At 54.4% G+C, this 6,000-nt stretch overlaps 1 protein-coding gene across 4 annotated transcripts in view; it reads left to right on the top strand.

The window, feature by feature from the left end:
• The first annotated feature begins 1,672 nt into the window (after positions 1-1,672).
• The window catches only part of Sema6a (semaphorin 6A), a 120,874-nt gene continuing 116,546 nt past the window's right edge, over positions 1,673-6,000 (top strand). For all 4 annotated transcript variants that reach the window (XM_023566491.2, XM_005005198.4, XM_003473280.5 and 1 more), the window contains exon 1: positions 1,673-1,859. The gene's annotated coding sequence lies outside the window, so the exon portion shown is untranslated. The remainder of the gene's footprint in view (positions 1,860-6,000) is intronic.

Raw genomic sequence — 6,000 nt, 5'->3', positions numbered from 1 at the left:
TACGGTTTCGAATATGGGGCCGCTCGGCCCCCGTGGATCTGACCTCCAGTGTCCCCACTTGATCTTCTCTGTCGACCTCGTGACTAGTCAAGACTGCTCGCCAACTGCTTGGGCGCCTGCTGTGACTTTCCTCAAAGGCCACGGCCAGGCCCGCACCATCTGCGGAGCTCACTTGGGGCGCAGCGGGGCGCGCAGCTGCTGCTGGCGGGGCGCGGCTGCGGGGCTCCTGCTCTGGGAGTCCGGGCGGCGGAGAAGGAGGAGGAGGAGGAGGAGGAGGTGGAGGAGAAGGAGGCAGAGGAGGAAGGCTGCGCCTGCGGTTCAGCGTGAGGGCGTAACAATGGAGCCGGGTTAGGAGTTGCGATTTCCCTCCTTCATAAAGCTCTCGGGTCCTCGGCTTTGTTTGCGTCTCCTGCCTAAAGTTTAGGCGTTTCAAACAGTCGCGTTGTAGACTCTAAAACCAAGGAGTTTCAAAACAGATGGCCATTGATGACCCCCGTCTCTGTACTGCAGTCGATCTGACTAGCGTGCTTTATTATGGTGTGTGTGCGCGAAACCCACAGCGCCGCTCCATCTTCCAAGCGCATCTTAGCCGCGCTGCTTCTGTCCAGCTCTATGGGTGCGCGGGGCACCCATCGTTTCTAGAATCTGCTTCCCGACACAGTAATCAGAACCAGAAAGGCTCGCCTCTCACTTACAGCGTCCTTTAGAACTTTTCCATTTAAGAAAATCGATGGACAGATCCTTTCTTTTAACTCGCTCCAGAGCTAGGTCTAGTTTTATTTATTTTTCTGATTGGGCCGGGCTCAGCCGTGCCGTCCGGGATCTTTCCTCTCCCGCTGTGAGAGCGGCGTGGGGTGGGGGCGGCGGCCAGGCGCCTCTGGGGCGCGCCCCCCACAACCGGACCTACGCCCCGCGTGCCAGCTGAGGTTGAGGTGCGGGTAGCGGTGACAGCCCGAGCTCCACCTGCAGCCACAGCGCCCAGGTCCCCACCCCCACCCCCGCCACCTCGCTTGCTTGCATACACACACACACACACACACACACACACACACACGCACGCAGACACACACACACAGGCATAGACGCACACGCGCGCACACACCTACGAACGCACACACGCGCGCGCGCACACACGCACGCGCGCACACACACACACCCCACCCCACCCCGGAGCTTTCCTTCGGGTCGGAGGAGAAGCCAGCCAAAGGGGGCGGGGTTGCGGGAGGAGAGTCCGCGGCGCGCAATCCAGTCCGGGACTTGGCTCCGCCCGGCGCTTTGGCCTCCGCGGTGACAGAGTAGCAGCGAGTGGCTCGGGTGAGGCTGCAGCCAACTCCGCTCCCCGCGCACCGCGCTCCGCTGCCCCGGCGCTCGGGACGCGACGCAGCTTCTCCGCGCCACCGCCCGCCCGCGATGCCCGCCTAGGAGCGCGGCCGCGGCCCCACCGCCACGCCCGAGCCGCGCGCCCCCGCCCCGCCTTGCGAGGACTTGTTAACCAGCGCGCACACGCCGAGGGGACTCACGGAGTGGACTCTGAGTGGAATTTGGATTTGGAGAAGAGTTTCCTGAACATTCACCCTCTTCGGTGTTGGTGTTTCTTTTCTTTTCTTTTTCTTTTTGGCTTCTTTTTCCCCTTCTGCGTGTCATTGGAGATGAACACAGCTTGCTTGCATCGCAGAAAGTAGACTACGCGACTGTGGCCCCAAAGAGACAGCACACATGTAGGAATGACAAAGGCTGGCAAAGCGGAGCGCGCAGCTCGAGGCCCGGAGAGATCTCGATAATGGATTACTAAATGGGATACCCGCCGTGCCAGTCCGTCCCGAGGCCCTCTGCCTTCTGCCCGTCGATGCACCGAAAAGGTACGGACGGGCGTCCCTGCGCGCCACCTTCTGAACCGCCAGGGTCCTGCCGAGGGTCCCGGGCTGAGACCACCTCCATCCTCGCGCGCCGTGGCCTTTGTGGTACCTGCGTTTTATTTTGTCTCTCATTTTTGCCTCCCGAGCGCTGCTTGGTCCTGGGGGAGCAGTCTCGAGCCCTGCCCGCCCCTCTCCTCAAGCTGTGCGCCCCAGGATCGCCCGGCTCCGCGCCGCGACCTTCCCTACCCGCGCCCCGCACACGCCCGGCGCCGCCCCGCACCGCGACGGCATGGGTGGCCGCCCTGCCCAGCTTTGTGCGGGTCCGAGACTCCTCCTCGCTCTCTGGCCAGCAGGGAGCAGAATGGTCCCTCCATTCCCGTGGGGGAGGCTGGAGAGGGCTCTGCCTCGAGGGCAAGGGTGTTGGGAAGAACACCGCTTCCTTCCTCCAGCCTTGGTTTAGGTTCTGGGATGGAGGAAAGCCCTCCACGGAGGCTGTGCGGAGGAGACGACAGTCTTTTGTTGTCAGTGTGGGATCGGGACTGGGCTCCCTGGAGTGCAGGAAACTTGCGATGCCCCCGGACACCCGCGCGCCTTGCCCCATTGGGAGACCCTCGCTCCAGGGGGCCACTGGCACCGGAGGTTCCGGGCTTTGTTCGCTCACACAAGTACGGAGGAGTGACCACTCGTTGCGTGGTGCCCAGCCTCTAAGTCGGGTCCCCATCTCAGCTTTCAGCCGACTGGCGAGTTCGCTGCCCGCCAGCCACGTCTCACGCAAGCACCGCGTCCTGCACGGTGGGGCCTCCGCCTGCTGCGCCCTCCTCCCGGCTCCGTGTGGTCCCTCTTTGGAAAAGGGGTTCCAGGAGGAAGGGTAGGGAGACCTGGCAAGAGATAGCCCCCGGCTGGCCACCCCAAGGGAGACACTCCTCCAGCCCAGAGTTGAGGGTGTCGACTCCTCCATGGTCCTGGAGCTGCCTCTCCGGCCAGGGGCGCTGGGGCGCAAGCCGGGCAATGCTGGCCCCCTGTTTGACTCGAGCGCGGGGGCGGGAGGGGGGTGGGGGGTGCCTTGCTATGGATTCTCCACGTTTTTCTTAGTTCTCCACTGTGGGCGACCACGCGAAGTAAGCTCCTGAGATCTCCTTGCTCTTTGCATCGCCTGAGTGGTGCGGAGCAAGCTGGGTAGCTGTCCCGGACTTGGGGTGCCGGGAAAGGAAACTGGACTCTGACACCTTTTCCGCTCCCCCGCTGCCCCTGCCCCCGGCGCTTCCTCCCTTACACAGCGCGGGTTGCTGAGGTTGGCTGTTTGGAAAGTTTCTCTGAGGGCGGCGGGCAAGACATTGTCGAGCTCAGCGTGTTGAGCCTGCGGGAAACGGGGCCAGAGGGAACGGTGTGGACAGCCGGGAGGTGGCTGGGAGCCAGTGCTGGCCCACTGGAGAGTGGCGCCTCCTGGCCCGCGGTACCTGCTGGACCAGTCTCCGGAGCAGTGGGGGAGGGGCCAGCGGGATGGTGAGGAGCAGAGCTGGGGATGCTGGTGTGACCGCGGGGACTCGGGAGCTGCGGGAAAGCCAGTGGGCCCAGGCCGGCCTTCGTCGGCTCCAGGTGCCGCACTACGAGCCTCCAGCGCTCGGCGCGGTGCTGCTACCTGGGAAGGTCCAGCGAGGAGTAGAAACACATCCCAGGTGCACGAGCCTAGGAGGGACTGGGGACCGAGGGCGCTGTCTTCCCTGGCCAAGGCATTTCCAAGGAACAGCCGCAGCCTCCAGCCTGTGTGCAGCCCTCCCTCCGGGCCGCTGAGGGAATGCGGTGGCCAAGGGATCGCGCCTTGTTTACTCTTCCTGGAAATCGAGTTTCACTACTCCTGAAAGGTTTGAAGCACAGGCTCTTGCGGAGATACCCAGACTCGGAAGCACACACTCTCATGCGCGTAACTTTCTTTGCTTGTCTGAAAAGCCATTTAACCTAGATGCAGTACTGCGCAGGGCAGGTCTCAAGAAAGCTATTGAATGCCCCCCAGCGCTGGTTTTTAAATCTTTCCAGGGTGGGAAAATACAGTTTCTATGCCTTGCTTTCCTGATTGTTGTCGGTCTTCTTTTCTCCTGGTACATACATTTTCAGCATCAAGCCCAACGTCTGCGACTGTGGGTAGCAGGAGAAGATTAGTGATTCAAAATACAGTCATCTTGTTCTTTTGGGGAAAGAAATATGCATGTATTCATTCATTTCTGCACTTTTTTTTTCTCCTTACCCACATGACTAGCAGAGGTCAAGATTGGAAGTATTTTGTATAGTTAAAAAAATTTTTTTAAACGTTTAGTCATTACAATGAGCTTTGATAAACTACTCCAGGCACCAAAGTTAATTATTAACCTAACCTTAAATATAGTGGCAGAACTGTGTCTCCACCTATTAACCTGAGTTATCTGTTAAAAAGTAATTACATTAGCTACTTGCATTTGGCTTACCCCTTTATATGGTAACTTACTTGAATCTTGAGTAAACCCCACTCCCTGTTTGTACTTTGGTTTTAGGCATTTTTGAATGAGGTGTCTTCCAACCTACCCTAAATCAGAGAAGAGTGAACACTAGCTTTAACTTCTTAATTTTGTTGTATGAGAGGTTTTTTTGTTGTTGTTTTGCCATGTTTAAAAGAAGTATTCTGTTAGGGATAGGGATAGGGCTAGGGTTAGGGTTTCTTATTTAATGTTTAAGGGGACAGTCTTCCTGATGCATTATGTTTTGCAGCTGTCACCCCTTAAAGATGAGCCACATTCTCAGTACTCTATACAATCCACATGTATATACAAAGCAGACACAGTCATCTCAGGAGCCACCTACACAATATATGGATTGGACAAAACCTCTAAGTTAGAGTAGGGTAAAAATTATGAAGATCACATTCAATTCAGTGAGTATCACACTGTGGTGTTAATGCTTTGCAACAAACATACATACACTCTTCAGATTCTTTCAAAGTTTAGTGCTTTTCTAATTTATTAGAAACATTATGAAAAACAGCGCTTTCATGTTGAGTAGGCTAACAATAAACTAGTGAGGTTGAGTGTTGAATTAGGATAGCAAGAATTAGAAAGACCTTTATCTTTGTTGAATAAAAAGATCTCCAAATTAAGAAATGTATTAAATTTAAAGTTAATATTCATGCTGTAGGGCCAGGGATTTAGATCTGTGGCATAAGTGCCTGTCTGGTGAGCATGAGGTCATGAGTTTGATCCTTGGTACCAAAAAAAAAAAAAAAAAAAAAAAATTCATGCTATAAAAGTAAATGGGTTTTTGCACTCCCAGTTGAAACGGAAGTAAATATTGTTTTGAACAAAGAGGTAGGTCAGATTGTTTACTGTGTATATAAAGATTTAGCTTTTTTGTTTTTCGTAGCAGGATATAGGAATGATGATGAGGCAAAAAGTTTTCATAGAAGTAGATTGCCAAAAACTAATATATTCTCTTACTTTATGGCTTGCAGGAAGGACTCAGAACAAGCCAAACTAATTGCAAATGCTTTAATTGGGCATCTCCCATTTGCTTCCATGCAAAGCCTATCTCTTCACTGCTGCCCCCCACGAGGTGTATTGTCCCACTCCTGGAATGAGTGTTTCTTAGCATACTTAAGAGTCCTCTGTGTTATGGCAGCTACATTTGTGCACGGCATGGGAAGGTGAAGCCTTGAAACACTCTGCCAAACCCTCTCACTTAGGTTCCCCTACTCTCTTGGGGTACCCTGCAGCCAAGTTGTCTTTGAGATATTTCTATTTCACAGTGAAGGCTTTTCCCATCTGTCTTAAAATGTACTGCAAGAGCAACTGAGCTATTCTCTGCTGGCAACCACACAGCCCTCTTGGGGATATGGTAAGGTAGGGAAGGGAGGCATTTAATCCCTTTGAAATGGGCAAATAAGATGTCACACCCACAAACCTCCAGGGGGGAAGGGCGCCCAGCACTACTTAGCAAGGGACTATTATGGTCTAGTGTATGCATAAAGGTTTCTTGTTTTGTGAAGCAGGTGAGCACTTCCAAAACTTTCTCATTAGAATAATTCTAATTACACTAATGTAGAGTGTCATAGTCATAGGTCTACAGTATTCTGGACCTGGCAGATAGCCAGTGCTCCCTGAACAGACAACTCCTCTTCAAT

The sequence above is a fragment of the Cavia porcellus genome, unplaced genomic scaffold, assembly GCF_034190915.1.
Source record: "Cavia porcellus strain 051 isolate PalLab524CR breed Dunkin Hartley unplaced genomic scaffold, mCavPor4.1 scaffold_19, whole genome shotgun sequence".
In the NCBI taxonomy this organism is placed as follows: domain Eukaryota; kingdom Metazoa; phylum Chordata; class Mammalia; order Rodentia; family Caviidae; genus Cavia; species Cavia porcellus.
This window is presented reverse-complemented; position numbering and strand designations above follow the sequence as displayed.